Source organism: Colobus angolensis, unplaced genomic scaffold (genome assembly GCF_000951035.1).
Source record: "Colobus angolensis palliatus isolate OR3802 unplaced genomic scaffold, Cang.pa_1.0 Scaffold265, whole genome shotgun sequence".
Classification (NCBI taxonomy): Eukaryota; Metazoa; Chordata; class Mammalia; order Primates; family Cercopithecidae; genus Colobus; species Colobus angolensis.
The window spans coordinates 1,149,882-1,171,342 of record NW_012115877.1 but is presented as its reverse complement, the minus strand read 5'-3'; the positions used below and the strand labels follow the sequence as shown (position 1 = coordinate 1,171,342).

The following is a 21,461-nucleotide window of genomic DNA, read 5'->3' as shown; positions in this document are numbered from 1 at the left end:
GAGATGGAGTCTCGTTCTGTCACCCGGGCTGGAGTGCAGTGGCTGGATCTCAGCTCACTGCAAGCTCCGCCTCCCAGGTTCACACCATTCTCCTACCGCAGCCTCCCGAGTAGCTGGGACTACAGGTGCTTGCCACCTCGCCCAGCTAGTTTTTTGTATTTTTTAGTGGAGACAGTGTTTCACCATGTTAGCTAGGATGGTCTCGATCTCCTGACCTCGTTATCCACCCGTTGGCCTCCCAACGTTCTGAGATTACAAGCTTGAGCCACCGCGCCCAGCCAATCTCATACTTCTTGAAGGCTTTGTTCATTTCTTTTTCCTCTTTTTTCTTTTGACTTCTCTTCTTGCTTCATTTCATTCATTTAATCCTCAATCGCTGATACTCTTTCTTCCAGTTGATTGAGTCGGTTACTGAAGCTTGTTCATTTTTCATGTATTTCTCGTGTCATGGTTTTTATCTCTGTTAGTTCATTTATGGCCTTCTCTGCATTGATTATTCTAGTTATCCATTCTTCTATTCTTTTTTCAAGATTTTTAGTTTCTTTGCACTGGGTACCTAATTCCTCCTTTAGCTCTGAGAAGTTTGATGGACTGAAGCCTACTTCTCTCAACTAGTCAAAGTCATTCTCCATCCAGCTTTGATCCATTGCTGGCGATTAGCTGTGTTCCTTTGGAGGGGAAGATGGGCTCTTATTTTTTGAATTTCCAGCTTTTCTGCCCTGATTTTTCCCTACCTTTGTGATTTTATCTGCCTTTGGTCTTTGATGATGTTGACGTACTGATGGGTTTTGGTGTGGGTGTCCTTTTTGTTTGTTAGTTTTCCTTGTAACCATCAGGACCCTCAGCTGTAGGTCTGTTGGAGATTGTTTGAGTTCCACTCCAGACCCTGTTTGCCTGGGTATCAGCAGCAGAGGCTGCAGAAGATAGAATATTGCTGAACGGTGAGTGTACCTGTCTGATTCTTGCTTTGGAAGCTTCATCTCAGGAGTGTACCCTGCCATGTGAAGTGTGGGGTGTTGGTGTGCCCCTAGTGAGTGATGTCTCCCAGTTAGGCTACTCAGGGTTCAGGGACCCACTTGAGCAGGCAGTCTGTCCGTTCTCAGATCTCAACCTCTGTGTTGGGAGATCCACTGCTCTCTTCAAAGCTGTCAGACAGGGTCATTTGAGTCTGCAGAGGTTTCTGCTGCTTTGTTGTTGTTGTTGTTGTTTATCTGTGCCCTGTCCCCAGTGGTGGAGTCTACAGAGACAGGCAGGCCTCCTGGAGCTGCTGTGGGCTCCACCCAGTTCGAGCTTCCCAGTGGCTTTGTTTACCTACTTAAGCCTCAGTAATGGCGGGCACCCCTCCTCCAGCCTTGCTACTGCCTTGCTGTTAGATAGCAGACTGCTGTGCTAGAAATGAGGGAGGCTCCATGGACGTGGGACTCTCCCGGCCAGGTGTGGGATATAATCTCCTGGTGTGCCATTTGCTAAGACCCTTTGTAAAGCACAGTATTGGGGTAAGAGTTACCCGATTTTCCACGTGTTGTGTGTGTCAGTTTCCCTGGCTAGGAAAAGGGATTCCCTTCTTCCTTGTGCTTCCCAGGTGAGGTGTTGCCTCGCCCTGCTTCAGCTCTTGGTGTTTGGGCTGCAGCAGCTGACCAGCACCGATTGTCCGGCACTCCCTAGTGAGATGAACCTGGTACCTCAGTTGAAAATGCAGAAATCACCCATCTTCTGTGTCACTGGCAGTGGGAGCTGGAGACTGGAGTTGTTCCTCGAGTTTGCATAATTTATGAAGGAAAGAGGTTTAGTTGACTCACAGTTCTGTATGGCTGAGGAAGTCTCAGGAAACTTACAATTATGGTGGAAGATGATGGAGAAGCAAGTACCTTTTTCACAAGGCAGTGGGAAAGAGAGAAAAGAGGGGAAATTGCCACATATGAAGTCATCAGATCTTGTGAGAACTCACTATCATGAGAACAGCATGGAGAAGACTGCCCCTATGATCCAATCACCTCCCACCAAGTCCCTCCCTTGATGGTTGGGGATTCCATTTCAAGATGAGATTTGGGTAGGGACACAAAGCCAAACCATATAAGACAGTTACCAGAGACTGAGAGGGGTAGTAGGAAGGTCTGGGGGCTGTGGAGATGGTTAATGGATACCAAAAATTAGAAAGTAGGAATAATACCTATGATTTGATAGCACAGTAGGGTGACTGTAGTCAATAATAATTTAATGCACATCAAAAAAACTCTAAATGACTGTAATTTGATTGTTTGTAACACAAAATGTAAGTTTTTGAGGGAATGAATACCTTATTCTTCATGATGTGATTATTCTGCATTTTATGCCTGTGTCAAAACATCTCATATATTCGATAAACGTATACACCTAGTATGTACCCACAAAAAATTAAAAATTAAAAAATTAAAAAATAGTAATTTGTGTATTTACCTCATCTTTACCTCTGAATTACAGACTTTTAAGAGAATCAAGGTCAGATCTAATTAATATGTACAATTTCTGCAGAACTTAGGAAGGAACATTATACTTGGTGCCAAATAAATGTGTTTAATCAGACTAACTCATATCAGGATTGCTTTATTGAGGCACATTAGACATATATGTCATTTATTATATTATTTTCTTTTCTTTCTTTTGGTGTAATTCTTGAAAAAGTAAGAGAATTCTTTTTTCAGCACATTCTACCAAAGCAAAAATTAATGAGCACAACTTCATACAAGAGCAAGATTTAAGCTGTTTGTTCCTCATCCAACAAAAGTTATAGCTATGTCTAAAAGCTGAATTATGATTTACTGGGAATCAGCTGAAAGTAAGACCAGTAGGTTCAACTAGATTGCAAATTCCTTGTAAGGAGGAATTTTGTCTACACACCTTCTCATTCAAGTATTTTACTTTCCCTTACACTTTCTCATTTTCTCTCTATAGCACTTTGCATAGTAATTTTCAAGTACAGCAGGAAAACAATAAATGACTAGTGAGATTCTACGTCTTTCTTTATAGAGAACATTATATTTTTAACTCATGTCAGTAGAACATGCCATTTGTTATTCTAAGGATAGTTGCCAGTTTGAGCCAGAAGGGACCTTTGAGATCTTGTACCAATAGACTTTTAACGTGTGAAAAAGCAAGATTCAAAACCTGGTGATGGGATTGTAGTGGTAATGACTTCTTTAAGAGCACATAGCTAGGGCTGGGAGTAGAACCCAGGCATTATGGCCATCAGACCAGTTCTACTACCATACTGCCACCCCCATTCTCACTCTTCCTTTTGATTTCCCTTCATTAATGACACATTTTTCAGTCAATTGAGGTAATCACTGCAGACAAAATCTGTAAAAGGTCAAGAGTTGGTCCTCAGTTATTTGCTTCTATCTTTCCCTTGGAATAGTTATCAAATCTCCTGGTTTAAAAAGATAACTTTCAAAGAAGATCGTAGATAGAAAACAGGGCTAATGTGCATATCTCACTTGGATGGACAGAACAGTGTACGGAGACTCACACCACAAACTTTTGCTCCAAGAACCACTGCATGAACATACTGGGAAAACCAGAATAATTCATAGATCCTTTGAAGGAACTGGCATGCCACTACAGATTCCGTGAGTTAGGTGAAAAACTGTGAGTTCCCAAAGTGTGATTGTGTGAAAACCTGCCTCTAAACAGACATCCCCACTGGGGAATCTGAAAGTCCAGATCACAAGAGGATTTAACCTTACCTAGAACTGGAATGGATTTAGGGTGCCATGTGAAATATAAAAGTAAAAGCAGTAGTGGGAAGAGCCTTATAGGCACTCCCATTATCCAGCTTGAGCCCAGTGAAGCCATCCCTGACTATATCTCACAGGGGCCTTTGGGAAAGGCACCCAGTGGAATTAGGGAGGAGTCATAGGGTGTAAGAAGTTTCCAACTGAATTTTGCAACAATTCCAACTGGGCACTAACTTTCTTGAGCAGAAGCCAGGGAGCAAATGGGAACTGCTGAAGATATGAATGCAGGAGCCACAGCTAACATTGTGGGCAGATAGGGAGGGGTGAGACCTGAATGCCAAGTTTGCTTGCTCAGCGGGGAAGTTTATGGTCTTGGACAAGTTCTGAGTTCTGCACAAGCAAGCTGCCTGGATCTAAGCTTGGCACCATTAGTGGAGCACTATGGGAGCGAGGCTGGCCTTGCCAACTGTGTGGGAGGTGGGTGAGGCCTTTCACTACCAGCTATCCCCCACTTCTTTGGTGAACTATATGGCACAATCAAAGCAGCTATAATCCCCTCTGGAACATAATCCTGTTGGCCTGAGAACCACATTCCCATTCCTCATGGAGGCTTTGGCAAGCCCTGCCCAAGGAGAGTCTGAGCTCACACCCACCTAAGCCTACCCCCAGCTGATGGTATTTCTCTACCTGCCCTGGTAGATGAACACAAAAGACATACACTCTTGGGAGCTTTATGGACTTGCCCATCACCTGAGTAATGAGAATACTTCCCACAGCCAACATAGGGCAAGCTTATATCTCACTGCTAATGCCACAGCTGGTGCTCTCTTGCAAGCACCACCTCCTGGCTGGAGGCCAACCAATTCAGGCCATTACAGGAACACGTGGCAGAATAACCCTGCTCCTGGGAAGAAGAAAACAACAGAAAATATCACCACCTGCAATGTCCTGGCTAACTAGACGTCTTGAGTCTGTTCACTGTACAACATCACTGCTAGCATAACCAGCATTTGAGAAAGCTAGCACACTAATCATATCTACACCAAGGACTCTCACAGAGTCTAATTCACTCCCCTGCCACCTCAACCACAGCAGGTGCTGGTATCCATGTTTGGGAGACCTGAAGACAGATAACCTCACAGGACTCTTTGCAGATATTTCCCAGCACCACCCCAGAGCTTGGTATCTCTACTGGGTGGATAGACCCAGAAGAGCAATAACAATCTCTGCAGTTTGGCTCTCATAAAGCCCCATTCCTAGGGGAAGGGAGAGAACACCACATCAATGGATCACCTTGTGGTGCAAAAGAATCTGAACAGCAGGACTTGAGTTCAGATCTTTCCACTGGTGGGTAGTTTCTCACAGCAGAGGCACAATTGCAGTGCTGGGTGCAGTAGGGGAAGTCTGCACTTATACCCCAACAGGCTGGTAATCTCTGTGATCATGAAGGGACTTGGAGAAGGGGTTCTTGTTCCCCTCTGGCACTCCACTGCAGACACAGCTGGGGCTTCCCCCACAGGATGCAGTGTGGAGGCACCTATAGACAACCTTTCTGGAAAAATCCAGGGTGGGCACAGCCCCACAGAAGGAGCACACTCCAGATTCAGGCCTGCACAAGAGGCAGTCACTATTCCTTCCTACTTGAAATATCAACATTTCTATAGATGAAAGGAAATGCATGTCTGATCTGAATAACTGAAACACTAGAACAGGAGTGAGGTTGTGAGGTGAATAGCTTTCCTGAAGACCTAGCAGGAGGTAAGGTAGCTCCCACTCTTCACCATGATAAAACCTTAGCACATCTAATTGAGAGCTCCTCCAGACACCTTCATCAAGGCTGAGACCTTGGCCCACTGTTGGATATTATATCTACCTGCTTGCCTTAGCCACAACTGGTGCCTACCCAAGGTTACCTCCTTGACTGGCCTGAAACCTGAATCATCAACTCAGTAAATAAAACACGTGGAAAAAATTAAATGAATAAATAAAATGTATATCATGAGAGAATACAATAAGCTTTGAGAGATCCCTGCCATTTTAACTCCATAGGAGACAGTAAATTTGACCACACACCAAGAATCTAACTACTACAACCAGCATCGGGAAAAGCCAATGCACAAAGACACTATAACTAAGGATCTCATACAGAGTAAGCATCAAAAAGCAAATTAGGCTAAAGTAAACATTGAAGTCAGATCCTTAAGAGGGACAAAACCCCAAAAATCCAAAAAACCACAGTTCAATAAAAAATAAATTCAATAACAATTTTAAGAAACAGTCTATACAGATGAGAAGAAATCAGAAAAGTAATTCTGGTAATATGACAAAACAGAGTTCTATAACACCCCCGAAAGTTCACACCAGTTCTGCAGCAATAGATCCAAAGCAAGAAGAAATCTCTGAATTGCCAGATAAAGAATTCAGAAGATTGATTATTAAGCAATGCAAGGAGATACCAGAGAAAAGCAAAAATCAACTTAAATTAAAAAAAACAGGATATGAATAAAAAATTCTCCAGAGAAATAGATATCTTAAAGAAAATACAATCACAACTTTTGGAAATGAAAGACACGTTTAGAGAAATACAAAATGCAGTGGAAAGTTTCAACAATATGCTAGAACAAGTAGAAGAAAGAACATTAGAGCTCGAAGACACAGCTTTTGAATTAATGAATCAGACTAAGACAAAGAAAAAAGAATAAAAATATGAACAAAGCCTCATGAAATTTGAGGTTATGTTAAATTGGTGTTCCTGAGGAAGAAGAGAAATCTAAAAGTTTGGAAATCTTATTTGAGGATATAATTGAGGAAAATTTCCCTGGTCTTGCTAGAGATCTAGACATCCAAATACAAGGAGCTCAAAGAACTCCTGGGAAGTTAATTGCAAAAAGATCATCACATTAGGTAACCTATGAAGGAAAGCCTATCAAATTAACAGCAGATTTCTCAGCATAAACCTTATAACCACAAAGGATTGGGGTCCTATCTTTAGCCTCCTTGAAAAAAAATATTTTCAGCCATACATTTTGTATCCAGCAAACCTCAACTTCATAAATGAAGGAGATATAAAGTGGTTTTCAGATAAACAAATGCTGAGAGAACTCTCCACTACCAAGCACTACAAGAAATGCTAAAAGAAGTTCTAAATGTTAAAACAAAACCTCAAAATACATCAAAACAGAACCTCCTTAAAGCATAAATTTCAGAGGGCCTATAAAACACTAACAAAATAAAAAAAAAACAAAAAACAAAACAAGGTATTTAGGCAACAGGTTAGCATGATGAATGGAACAGTACCTCACATCTCCATATTAATATTGAATGTAAAACGCATAAATGCCCCAATTAAAAGATACAGAATGGCAGAATGGATAAAGTCCACCAACCAAGTGTATGCTGTCTCCAAGATACTCATCTAATGCCTAAATATTAATACTCACATAAACTTAAGGTAAAGGAGTGGAAAAATATTCCATGCAAATGGAAACCAAAAGCCAGCAGGAGTGGCTAGGCTTATGTTAGACAAATCAGATTTTAAATCAATAACAGTAAAAATAAAAAAGGCAAAGAGGGACCCTATATAATGATAAAATAGTGCAACAGAAAAATATCACAATCGTAAATATATATGCTTCTAACATTGGAGCGCCCAACCTCATAAAACAATTACTAATAGGCCTAAGAAATGAGATGGATGGCAACATAATAATAGTGGGGAACTTCAATACTCCACTGACAGCACTAGACATGTCATTAAGACAGAAAGTCAACACAGAAACAATGGACTTGAACTATATACCAGAACAAATAGACTTAAGAAATATTTACAGAACATTCTACTCAATAACTGCAGAATATACATTCTTATCAACAGTACATGAAACATTTTCCAAGAGAGACCATATTATAGGCTACAAAACAAGTCTCAAAAAATTTAAGAAAATCAAAACATATCAAGTATCCTCTCAGACTACAGTAGAATAAAACTGAAAATTAACTCCAAGAGGAACCTTCCAAACTATACAAATATATGGAAATTAAATAATCTGCTGTTGAAGAATCTTTGGGTAAACAATGAAATCAAGATGGAAATTAAAAAATTATTTGAACAGATAGTGCCACAACTTATCAGAGCTTTGCAGATACAGAAAAAGCAGTGCTAAGAGGAAAGCTTATGGCATTAAATGCCTACATCAAAATATCTGAAAGAGCACAAAGAGACAATCTAAGATTACATGTCAAGGAACTAGAGAAACAAGAACAAAACAAACCCAAACCCAGCAGAAGAAAAGAAATAACAAAGATCAGAGCAGAAGTAAATAAAATTGAAACAAAACCCCCCCAAAAATCAATTAAATAAAAAGCTGGTTCTTCACAAAGATAAACAAAATTAATAGAGCATTAGCAAGATTAACCATGAAAAGTAGAGAGAAGATCCAAATAAACTCAACTAAAAATGAAATGGGAGATATTACAACCAATACCACAGAAATGCAAAAAAAAAAAAAAAAAAAAAATTCAAGGCTACTGTGAACACATTTATACATACAAACTAGAAAATCTAGAGGATATAGATACATTTCTGGAAATATGCAACCCTCCTAGATTACATCAGAAAGAAATAGAAACTCTGAACAGACCAATAACAAGTAGGGAGATTGAAACAGTAATAAAAATATTGCGAACAAAAATTGTCCAGAACCAGATGGATTCACAGATGAATTCTACCAGAAATTTCAAGGAGAATTGGTACCAATCCTGCTGAAATGATTCTAAAAGATAAAGAAAGAGAAAGTGCTCCCTAAATCATTCTACGAAGCCAGTATCATTCTACCATCAAAACCAGGAAAGGACATAATAAGAAAAGAAAACTACAGACCAATATCCCTAATGAACATACATGCAAAAATCCTCAACAAAATACTAGCTAACCGAATCCAACAGCATATCAAAAAGAAAATACAGCATGATCAAGTGAGTTTCATATCAGGGGTGCAGGGATGGTTTAACATATACAAATCAATAAACGTGATATATCATATAAACAGAATTAAAAACAAAAATCATATAATTATCTCAATAGATGCAGAAAAAACATTTGACAAAATACAGCATTCATTTAGGAATGAAAACCCTTAGCAAAATTGGCATAGAAGGGACATACCTTAAGATAATAAAAGCTACCTATGACAAACCCACAGTCAACATTATACTGAATGGCAAAATTTGAAAGCATCCCCCCTTAGAACTGGAACAAGAAAAGGATGCCCACTTTCACCACTTCTATTTAACAGAGTACTAGAAATCCTAGACAGAGCAATCAGACAAGAGAAAGAAATAAAAGACATCCAAATTGGTAAAGAGGAAGTCAAAGTGTCGCCGTTAACTGATGATATTATTGTATACCTAGAAAACCCTAAAGACTCATCCAAAAATTCCTAGATCTGATAAACAAATTCAGTAAAGTTTCAGGATACAAAATCAATGTACACAAATCAGTAGTGCTGCTATTCACCAACAATGACCAAACTGAGAATCAAATCAAGAACTCAATCCCTTTTGCAACAGCAGCAAAAATTAAATACTTAGAAATCTACCTAACCAAGGAGGTGAAGGATCTCTATAAGGAAAACTAAAAAACACTGCTGAGAGAAATCATAGATAACACAGACAAATGGAAACACATCCCATGCTTATGGATGGGTAGAATCAATATTGTGAAAATGACCACAGTGCCAAAAGCAGTCTACAGATATAACACAATTCCTGTCAAAGTACCATAATCATTATTCACAGAACTAGAAAAAGAATCCAAAAATTTATATGTAACCAAAAAAGAACCTGCATAGCCAAAGCAAGACTAAACAGAAAGGAGAAACCTGAAGGCATTACATTGCCCAAATTCAAACAATACTGCAAGACTATAGTTACCAAAACAGCATGGTACTGGCATAAAAATAAACATGTAGACCAATGGAACAGAATATAGAACCCCAAAATAAAGCCAAATATTTACATTCAACTGATCTTCAACAAAGCAAACAAAAACATAAACTGGGAAAGGACATCCTATTCAGCAAATGGTGCTGAAATAATTGGCAAGCCACATGTAGAAGAATGAAACTGGATCCTTGTCTCTCACTTTACACAAAAAATCAACTGAAGATGGATCAAAGACTTAAATCTAAGACCTGAAACCATAAAAACTCTAGAAAATAACATTGGAAAAATTCTTCTAGATGATGGCTAAGGCAGACTTCATGACGAAGAACCCAAAAGCAAATGTAACAAAAACAAAAGTAAATAGATAAGACTTAATTAAACTAAAATAATTCTGCACAGCAAAAGAAATAATTAGTAGAGTAAACAGACAACCCACAGAATGGGAGAAAATATTTGTGAACTATGCATCTGACAAACAACTAGTATCCAGGGTCTACAACAATTCAAATAAATCAGCAAGAAAAAAACAAATAATCCCATCACAAAGTGGAAAAGGGACATGTATAGACAATTCTCAAAAGAAGATATATAAATGACCAACAAACATATGACAAAATACTCAACATCACTAATTATCTGGGAAATGCAAATTAAAACCACAATGAAATAGTACCTTACTCCTACAAGAATTAATTAAAAAATTAAAAAATAATAGATGTTGGCATGGGTGTGGTGAAAAGGGAACACTTTTATGCTGCTGGAGGAAATGTAAACTAGTACAACTACTATGGAAAACAGTATGGAGATTACTTAAAGAACTAAAAGTAGAACTGTCATTTGATCCAGAAATACTACTATTGGGTTTCTACCCAAAGGAAAAGAAGTCATTATATGAAAAAGACACATGCACATACATGTTTATCACAGCACAGCTCACAAGTGCAAAAATATGGAACCAGCCTAAATGCCCATCAATCAATGACTGTATAAAAATGTATATCTACACCATGGAATACTACTTAGCCATAAAAATAAATGAAATTATGGCATTTGCATCGATCTGGATAGAGTTGAAGACCATTATTCTAAGTGAACTAGCTCAGGAATGAAAAACCAAACATTTATATATTCTCACTTATATGTGGGAGCTAAGCTATGAGGATGCAAAGATGTAAGAATGATATAATGGACTTTGGGGACTCAGGGAAGGGTGGGAAGGGAGTGAGGGATAAAAGACTACACATTGGGTACCGTGTACACTGCTTGGGTGATGGGAGCACTGAAATGTCAGAAATCGTCACCAAATAACTTATCAATGTAACCAGAAACCACCTGTTCCCCCAATACTATTAAAATTAAATTTTAAAGACCCAGAGACAGAAATACCATTCAACCCAGTAACCCCATTACTGGGCATATACCTGAAGGAATATAAATTTTTCTATTATAAAGACACATGCATGCATATGTTCATTGCAGCACTATTCACTATAGCAAAGATGTGGAATCAACCTAAATGCCCATCAATGATAGAGTGAATAAAGAAAATGTGTGACATATACACCATAGAATACTATGAAGCCACAAAAAGGAATGAGATTATGTCCTTTGTAGGGACATGGATGGAACTGGAGCCCACTATCCTTAGCAAACTAATGCAGGAACAGAAAATCAAATACCGCATGTTCTCACTTATAAGTGGGAGCTAAATGATGAGAACTCATTGACATATAAAAGGGAACAACACACACTGGGGCCTATTCGAGGTAGGAGGGTGGGAAGAGGGAGAGGATCAGGAAAAATAACTAAGGGATATTAGGCTTAATACATTGGTGACAAAATAATCTGTACAACGAACCCCATGACACATATTTACCTATGTAACAAACCTGCACATCCTGCACATGTACCCCTGAACTTAAGAAGAAGTTAAAAATAAAAAGAAAACTTTCACGCAGATGACTCAAATCTCTGTCCACCACAGCCACAAATGACTTACCTAAACTTTAGTCTCTCATTTTCAGCTGCTTATTAGATTGCTCTACTTGGATATCTTGTCTTTTAAAAAATTTCAAACATATTTTCAGACAAATACAACCTTCTCTTCAACATTAACTTCCCCATCTTATGTTTCTGTTTCTTCAATGACAGTAATAGTCTTCCAGTCAGTCAGGTATAGGACCTGGCTGTCATCTTTGACTGCACCCTATCCTTATTTTATCCCTCATCAAGTCCTGTTGATTCTTATTTTGCAATGCCTCCTGACCCTCCCTCCCTCCCTCCCTCCCTCCCTGTCTTTTCTTTTTTCTTTTCTTTTCTTTCTTTCTTTCTTTCTTTCTTTCTTTCTTTCTTTCTTTCTTTCTTTCTTTCTTTCTTTCTTTCTTTCTTTCTTTCTTTCTTTCTTTCTTTCTTTCTTTCTTTCTTTTCTTTCTTTTCTTTCTTTTTTAATGACTTAGTTCAGCATCCTTATCTCATTATGCCTTAGCTACTTGACGGTGATCTATGCATCCTCTTTCACACTTAAATAATCAAGAGGTGAACCTGGCAAATTTCTACTTACACTTCAAGATTTAGGTTAAAGTTATCACTCTTTATGAATACTCCCATGTGCATAGTTCTATTCTTTCATTTATTACAATGTGTAATTACTCTTTTTGCTTACATGCCTGTCACACCCATTTAGACAGTAAGCTCGTAGCTCATTAGTGGCAGTGAATTGCTTTATTCATTTTTTGCTCTTTTCCTCTCCGAATTGGGCAACTTTGAAGAGTAACTGTGTGGTTTTAATAGCTGTTGAGTAACAGAGTATCTAATTTTCCAGGGTGGATGTCTAGGATCAGAGGAAGGAGCATGTTTCTCTCTCTCTCTCTCTCTCTCTCTCTCTCTCTGTGTGTGTGTGTATGTCTGTGTGTGTGTGTAAGCGCAGGTGCTGTTATACAAGAATATAAATAATGATGTAAAGTGATAGCAAAATGTGGATACATCGAGCAGGGTAGAATTTATTTAAAAGAAACCTGAAATTCACAGAGTGCAGGGGACCATGGCTCATGGATGGACACTTTACAAATCACCAGAGAAGAAAGGAAAGAGGGTGGAGCAGATTGAATCTACACATTTGGGCAGAAAGGGAGGCAAAGATCTTAAAACAAAGAAGGCATAGCAGTGGCTCATGCCTGTAATCCCAGCACTTTGGGTGACCAAGGTGGGTGAATCACCTGAGGCCAGGAGTTTGAGACCAGCCTGACCAACATGGAGAAACCCTGTCTCTACTAAAAATACAAAATTAGCCAGGCATGGTGGCACATGCCTATAATCCCAGCTTCTCAGGAGGCTGAGGCAGGAGAATCTCTTGAACCAAGGAGGTGGAGGCCGCGGTGAGCCGAGATTTCACCATTACACTCCAGCTTGGGCAACAAGAGTGAAACTCTGTCTCAAAAAAAAAAAAAAAAAAAAAGGCATAAATAGTCTGGTGGGGCTGGAGGAGAGTTCAAAAGTGCCATAGGTCAGAGACTAATGGAAATCCAAAGACTCAAGGATATGTTTGATTATAGGGTTTGAATGAGACTGATGGGTATTTTTGGATTGAACCAACAGCAGAGACAATATGATTAAATCAGTATCTGGATGTACTTTTATGATTCTATTAAGTTATATGCCTGCCAAGATTTCCTTTACCTTTCTAGTAAATACTAGCATGCAACGGACAGTCTGTATGTGTTGGAGGACTGCCAACAGGAGTGGGGTGATGAAGGCAGGGCCAAAGCAGAAGAGGAAGTGGGGAGGCTGGGACTCAGGCTTCCTAAAACTGATACTTCCTCTTCTGCTGCTGAGCAGTGGCAGGATGCAGAAAACATATTTTAAGAGGGTACAGCTCAGTGGAGCCCTGTTTTTATTTGACCAACTCCCCAGTGCCCTCTTTCCTCCTCTCCATGTAGCCTATTACTGTCAAATGAAAAAAAGTTGGTTGTGCCATCCTGTAAGTCTGAGCTCAGGGAGGTTAGGGACAATGCTGTATTAATCTTTTGATACAGTAGGCACTCATTAATGTTTGTTGAATCAATATCTGAATGAATAGGAGAGTCAACAAATATGAGTGTTTTGTAAATTACAAAGCTCTTTAAAATTTAAATTTTTATTATTCTCTTTCTTATTCATATAAGGCTCATCTACTTTGACCACACCACCCCACAGTCATATCTCTCTTTGCACATAGGAAAATGTGTAATTGATGTTTATTGACTGATTGTTTATTGATTGACTAGAGTAAAGCTACTCATTCTCTATGGAGATTTAATCTACAAACCATCAGGCTATACTAATGATCCCAGTGACTTTCTCCCGTCGTAGTGAAGGATTTGGGGGAGGAGGGTAGAATGACCCTTCTGTCTGTGATCACTTTAGCCCTATCATTACAATAAGTAGCTTTCTTACTTTGTATTTCCAGGGATGTGCTGCTCACAGAGATATGCTTTTTGGAAATACATTTCCAAGGATATGTATTCTCATTGGTATTTAAAACTATGGGGGGACTGATACTTTGTTGCTGACACTTCTCAGGTGTTTCTTCTGTAGTCTCTTATTCTCCTTAAGAGGAGAACGTCAAACCCATCAATTCAGGCCATTCTGTTGTCAGACAGTTGGAATCTAAACATATGACACTGTCAAACCAAAAAGGACCTTGGGCTGTGGCATTCAGAACTAGTGACAGTGTGTCTCCTTCCATTGTACTGTGCCAAAAATGATTTATCCTGTGTAATCAGATTAAAAGGATGCATAAGACCAGACCTTAAGGGAAATGAAAGTTACCAAAAGACAACAGAGATCTTGAGGAGTGCATGAGTGTGTGCAACAGTGTATAGTGCAGGATACTTTCACCCCTAGTTTGGGTGATAGAAATGTGTTGCAACTTACATACATACTTTTGAACTTCTTGTAAAGCACTAACTAGAGGGCCTTTTTCCAGGAATACCTCTATAACTCTCTACCTAATTCCTAGCAGCTTGGAATCCTCTGATGTTCTGAGGTCATTGCTCTTAGCTAACTCTGAGGCCTGCTTCTATCATCTTGGCATTTAGATGTCTGGTTCTTGCCAAATAATTGTTCTCTATGAGATTGCTTTTTATTTAAGGCCCTTTGTCTTAAGTAAGAATTCAAATTCAGATCAACCACAAATGGTGACCAATTTGGAATGAAAAGAAGCTTTATTACCTTCTGAGGCCTGAACATTTCCTAGGAACTTTGGAATAAGTATGTAAGACATATCTGAGATGTTTGAGTGTTGTTATTATTAGCTCAATTCCTCTTAGCTTGTTGAATCCATGACAACACAAAGACAACCATTTCTAGAAACAAACACTGTTAATGTGAAATTTATGAGAAATCTTAACAAATCTTATACTTCAGACATCTTGAAATGCTATTCAAAACTGGATTTTTCTTTCCCTTTTAGGGAAAAGGGATTGATGAAAAATAAAACAATGTCCAAATGTCTCCTATTTTTTCTTTAGCTCAAGGACCCTAAGTCTAGATCTGAACTCCTGTTTCTTTTCTATCAGTTACATTTAAGTAGGAGCTCAAATGTCTGGGTTGTATTGATTCTGAAAGCACTCTAAATAAGATAATGACATTTTATTCATCAAAAGGAAAATCAACTATGTGTTAAATGTCCAAGAGCTTATGTTTACTCTCCTGTCTCTTTTCCTCTATTTCTATAAGGACCTCTTTCTATCCCCCCAAATTTAAAATATTTTTCTTTCTCTTTTCTTCCCTATGTACTCCCCACCCCCAGTCTAGAAGAAGAACTGTGGGGCACAAAGAAAGGAGAGGTCATGTCATGATGAGATGGAGTGGGATGAGACAGAATGAAGCAGCAGTATAGAAGAATTTATACAGTGGCCTTTTCTACTAATCCATAAAGAATTCTTAATTAAAGGCAAAAGTAATTGTCATCTGTGGGTGTTTTAGCACCTTGATTGTAAGGTGAATGGACCTAAGATGAATTAATGGACCTAAGATGTCTGGATTTAGCTAATCAAATTAGATAAAGGAATGACTTTATTGCCTCTTCTATCAGGCTTCTTAGCAGTTTTTTGTTTTGTTTTGTTTTTTGTTTTTTTAGACGGAGTCTCACTCTGTCGCTAGGCTCCAGTACAGGGGCTCTATCTCGGCTCACTGCAACCTCTGCCACCCGGGTTCAAGCGATTCTCCTGCCTCAGCCTCCTGAGTAGCTGGGACTACAGACAGGCACCACCACGCCCAGGTAATTTTTGTATTTTTAGTAGAGATGGGGTTTCACCATATTGGCCAGGATGTTCTCAATCTCTTGGCTTTGTGATCCGCCCACCTCGGCCTCCCAAAGTGCTGAGATTACAGGTGTGAGCCACTACACCCAGTCAACAGTTTTATTTCTGCACTGCAAAGCAACAAATTGGCATACTGACTAATCTATCTTTTGTAGGGTTGACTGATATAAATATATCTTTCAACATGTTGTTCATATCTGATTGAACTGGGAAAACTTTTCTCACTGACCCTTAAATCATACCACATAGGTGTTCATGTGGCCTGAAATGCAAATAACACTGGAGTGAGAGATAAAAGTGACTTTAGGTCTTTTTATTTTAGACACACACACACACACACGCACACGCACACACACACACAACTACACATACATATTTTAGAAACATGATTTGTTTTATAACCAAATCTGTGATTGAACAAGTGGTTTTATGAAAGAGTAGTGGGATATTGTGTTGCATTCAAAACTTGGTGCAAAAAACTATTTTAATCCTTAGCATATAATCCTAAGAATCAATGGGCTTGGTTAAAGTAGTAACAACAAAAAGTGGATAGTGCTTTCACAGAAATACTTCTTAAATACTACTCCTAAATATTTTTATTCCTTTTAGAGTTCACATTGAGGGTGTGCATAAGTATTGTAGGGCTAGTGACAACTATAATCCAGAGTGTTTGATGCTACTGACAGGTCCTAAGAGTAGGATGAGGTTGCTGAGACTTAGAGTGATGTCCCTGACCTAGAAATACAGTCTAGGGAGTAGAAAGTATCTAGCTCTACTCTCTCCCCATGCAATCAGTTTTGTTATGTGTTTTATCTTACTGGAATGAATGGAATTTAAACAAAATCCTTCTGATAGTGGTTTGTGTTTTCAAATTGCTTTCAGATTTTATATTTATCATTTTAAGAGATTTATAAAATATTCCTATCAGCTCATTACTGCATTAGATACACAAAGGAACCAAGAAATACTAATAGCCGTTAACTTGCCAGAGAACACCCAGCTGTTTACACGTCAAAGCTAGGGTGAACTCCCAGTGATCCCAGTTACCCAGTTTATCTCCCATTGAAAGCCATGCAGCAAGATAGTTTAGAGCAGCCACTGTTAGGTGTTAAGAACATGAGAACAACAAAATGGACCAAAGTAGAGGTCCATACAGGGCAATGTTATTTGGGAGATTACGATAGTTACCATTCACAGTATTGAATTCACAAGGTTGGGTATGTAACTTAAGAATCAGCACCTTCCCTTTATTATCCTTTATTATTGGCCAATTATACTGAAAATACAAATTTATAATTTTCTATACCGTGGAAGAATCTTGCTTTTATGACAGATAAATAGTTTCTAAATGCATCAAAATTTCATTAAGGGAAGGTAGTGGAAAATGAGAATTGATGATTTGGGGTTAGGAATATACTAACATGCTAGATTAAGTCTAAAAGCAAATTGTAAACTTTTCTTAACCTACCATTTTCTGTGTGCTTACTGGCTCCCAAACTGACTTATTTTATTAGAAGGAACCCTGAGTGGCTGGTGTAGTCAATACTTAGGGGAACAGGGGAACAATTTTTTATTAAAAATAAATAATTTTTATTTATTTATGGATGAATGTAAATATAGCACTTGAGGTTGTTTATGATGTAAAAACAGATAGCTTTTAGTTCTAATTAAGCCATTAATAGTAAAACAACAACAGAAAACATTTTTGAATGATTAAGACTTCTTGCAATAAAGTTAAAATTGTCTAGGAACAAATTTTCCTAATGTATTTTAAATGTAATGCAGTCCTTTGTATTTTATAATGCACTGTAAAAATACATTTTTTTGTATTTAAAATAGTGTACAGTCTAGATTTAGTTACAGTTTCTTTTAAAATAATCATTTGTTAGACATATGGTATCATAGCTTCTCTCTAGGTTTCAAAATAATCAGAATACTGGAAAGCAGAACCACTGAATTCAGTAGGTGGAGCTCATCAACCCATTTGTTTCCTCTTGAAAACAGCTTTTTTGCCGCTAAGTAGAAAAATGTTCCTGGCTAAAGATTTTATTAAAATGTATGAATTTTTGGCTCTGTGTAAACTTAGTTTACGCCAGATGTGTCTAAATTACTAAATAGATCATGCAATTTTCTTCTATTCATTTATAGTTGAGAGAGCTTTATTTTTACAGTCTCTGGCCAGAACTGGCTACTTTCTAGTTGTACGGTGTGTTTCAAGATTTTTTTTTAGCCTCTCTGAGTCTATTTTCTCATTCATAAACACGGACAGTAACACTTACCTTGTCTAAATTATAGGACGTTGAAAGGTTCGGCTGGGATAATAAATGTGAAACTACCTTATGAAAATTTTACTCTCCACTGGTTTACCTTCAGTAATCACTACATATTTATTTTCCATATTGAAGGAAAATACCACTACATTAGAGTAACTCCACTGAACCCTCAAAATGGGATTTGAAAACGTATCTTACATTTCTGGCTTAATTGCAAAGGCGCTAGAGGCTTGCGGAGTGTGTCTCCTCTGTATATTGCCACATCGAGCCCTAGCAGAAGCACTGAGCAATATTTGTTGACAGACTGATCATATAATCAGATCTCTGGCTAAGAAATATAGCAGAAAGAATTCATACTAGCACCCAAACTTAAAGCAGGCAAGGCAGATAACTTATCCCCAAACTCCTGGGAATTTGCTAAAATTTGCCGTCAGCAACATTTTACTACATACTGTTCTGGTCTTAGTACTGAATACTGAGTTTCCTTACCTGCTAACTTCAAGGTCCACAGTTTACTGTCCTTTGCGTTTGTTCTCAGAAGCAAGCTCCAAGTCTTCAGTAAATTCGATCTACCAGTCCTTGCAACTAATCCTTGTCGGTGAGCTGCACAGTATCTGGATGCTCTGTAGGGTCATAAAAGCACAGTCCATTCACAGAGTGCCTGCTCTATAGGCAAGCTTCTTTGCAAAGATGGGTTGCTGCTATTTTTAAGAGGAGAGAGGGCAGGGCACATTTACTAGCCAATATATACAGATATACAGATTCTTCTTCCTCTTTCAGATTAGCCTTCAAACTGTTAAAGCACTCCCGGAGTCTGACTTCTCTGGTGCAAAGTGGGGGAGGGGAAGGGTCGGAGAGGAAGGAAGAATAGAAACTGGAGACTTGCAGGTTGCGTGTATGTATAAATAAGCTTTTCTTCCTAGTTTCAGGAATAGAATTCTCAGGAAATTATTGAGCTGCTCTAAGATGGGAAGCAGAGGGGAGTGTTCTCTCTTCAGCTTAGTTCTCTCTGATTTCTATGACTGTGAGATCATTAGACTATTTGTAGGTGGGGAAAGATAATCATGCCAGTATATGCTAATATAACTGGCATTATGTGAAACTTGATCTTAAGCAATGTAAATTTCATCTCTCTGTTTCTCATTGTCTCTCCTTAATGACACATGTGGCTCTATCCACATTCTAAAACGCCCTTTTCTTTCTGGTTCCTTTTTGAGTTTTGTTTCCTGAAGTCTTCATAACAATAAATTGCCTCCATTGGATTAAAACTGTTTTTATTCTTTTTTTGTCTCACTGAAGATGATCTGGAATGACTAGGCTTGCTGTCAGTGGTCCTGTGTTGGAAATTTGGGGGATCAGGCAAGTGTCCTTGGCCTTTGGCTAGGCTCTGAGGTGTTAGAGCTCTGGGGTGCTCAGTATGGCTTCTGGAGAATAGGGACATAGCAGTCTGGTATGTGCTGATTGAAGCCTGGGTAAGCACTTCGTTGTTAAAAACCAAATTGATAAGACCCTGATGTGAATTTGTTACATCAATTATCTTGAGTTATATTAAGAAGATTCTATATGGAGATGGGCATAAATATGTTGATTTTAACACTTTATAAACATGCCCCATAACTAACAACTAGTTTTATGTACTTGTAAAATATGAGCCCAGCAGTAGCCTTCTGGCTTGCTACCTGCCATAGGAACAAAGTCATTTACTCAAACTTTGTATCTTTAGGTACAGAATTACCTCACAACCAACCTGGGGCAATTGCTCTAAGGTCCCTTGAATCTTTATCTCTTTTACAGAGTTCTGGATTGTGGTGGTGATGGTGATAGTTGGAGGAAAAGGCTATCCAACCACATTAGAAGGGTTGATAACATTTGGATTTAAGACTAGACTTTCTAATCCTCTCCTAGGGAGTTTTAGTAACTAAACTGACATTCAAACTAGTATTTCTTCAACTGAGTTTGGATCCCCAAAGATCTATAGGAAAGTTTATAAGTGAGACAAAGAGTGAATTATCACTTTTCCTCCAGTCTGAAAATGTTATAGCCATTTTGAGCTACAGTGGAAGGGCAATTCATACTTAAGAAATGAAGAAAAGAGAAAGGGACTAGACCCTTTGTGGGGATAAGAAAGAGAGATCAGATTGCTACTGTGTCTATGTCAAAAAGGAAGACATAAGAAATTCCATTTTGATCTGTACCAAGAAAAATTTTTTCTGCTTTGAGATGCTGTTAACCTGTAACTTTAGCTCCAACCCTGTGTTCACAGAAACATGTGCTGTATTGAATCGAAGTTTAATGGATTTAGGGCTGTGCAGGATGCGCCTTTTTAACAATATGTTTGCAGGCAGTATGCTTGGTAAAAGTCATCACCATTCTCCATTCTTGATTAACCAGGGACACAATACATTGCGGAAAGCCGCAGGGACCTCTGCCCAAGGAAGCCTGGGTATTGTCCAAGATTTTCCCCCACTGAGGCAGCCTTGAGTTATGGCCTCATGAGAAAGGAAAAACCTTACCATTCCCCAGGTCGACACCCATAAAGGGTCTCTGCTGAAGAGTAGTAGTGAAAGAAGGAGGCCTGTTTGCAGTTGAGATAAGAGGAAGGCTTCTGTCTCCTGCTCCTCCCTGGGAATGGAATGTCTCTGTGTAAAGCCAGCCATTCCCATTGGTTCTATTCTGAGATAGGAGAAAACCGCCCTGTGGCTGGAGGCAAGATATGCTGGCAGCAGTACTACTCGGTTACTCTTTGCTACACTGAGGTGTTTGTGTAAAGTGAAACATAAATCTGGCCTACGTGCACATCCAGGCACAGTACCTTTCCTTAAACTTATTCATGATACAGATTCCTTTGCTCACATGTTTTCCTGCTGACCTTCTCCCCACTTGTTGCCCTGCTACACTCCCCTCACCAAGATAGTAAAAATAATGATCAATAAATACTGAGGGAACTCAGAGACCAGCGCCAGTGCAGGTCCTCGCATGCTGAGTGTGCCTGTCCCCTGGGCCCACTGTTCCTTCTCTATACTTTGTCTCTGTGTCTTATTTCTTTTCTCAGTCTCTCATCCCACCTGATGAGAAATACCCGCAGGTGTGGAGGGGCAGGTCCCCTTAAGTCCTTGAGCTTCAAGTTGGCACCAAAATAGCTGTGGCAGAGAGGGTGTTTCTTGTGGTTCTTCTTTGTGCTCCCCTACTTGTTTCTTTCATTAGCTAATTCTGTGTTCCTGAGCAATGGG

General features: G+C 38.9%; 1 protein-coding gene across 3 annotated transcripts in view; it reads right to left on the bottom strand.

Moving 5' to 3' along the window:
- The window catches only part of CYSLTR1 (cysteinyl leukotriene receptor 1), a 109,255-nt gene extending 90,021 nt beyond the window's left edge, over positions 1 to 19,234 (bottom strand). For all 3 annotated transcript variants that reach the window (XM_011947431.1, XM_011947430.1, XM_011947433.1), the window contains exon 1: positions 18,721 to 19,234. The gene's annotated coding sequence lies outside the window, so the exon portion shown is untranslated. The remainder of the gene's footprint in view (positions 1 to 18,720) is intronic.
- Positions 19,235 to 21,461: the final 2,227 nt, after the last annotated feature.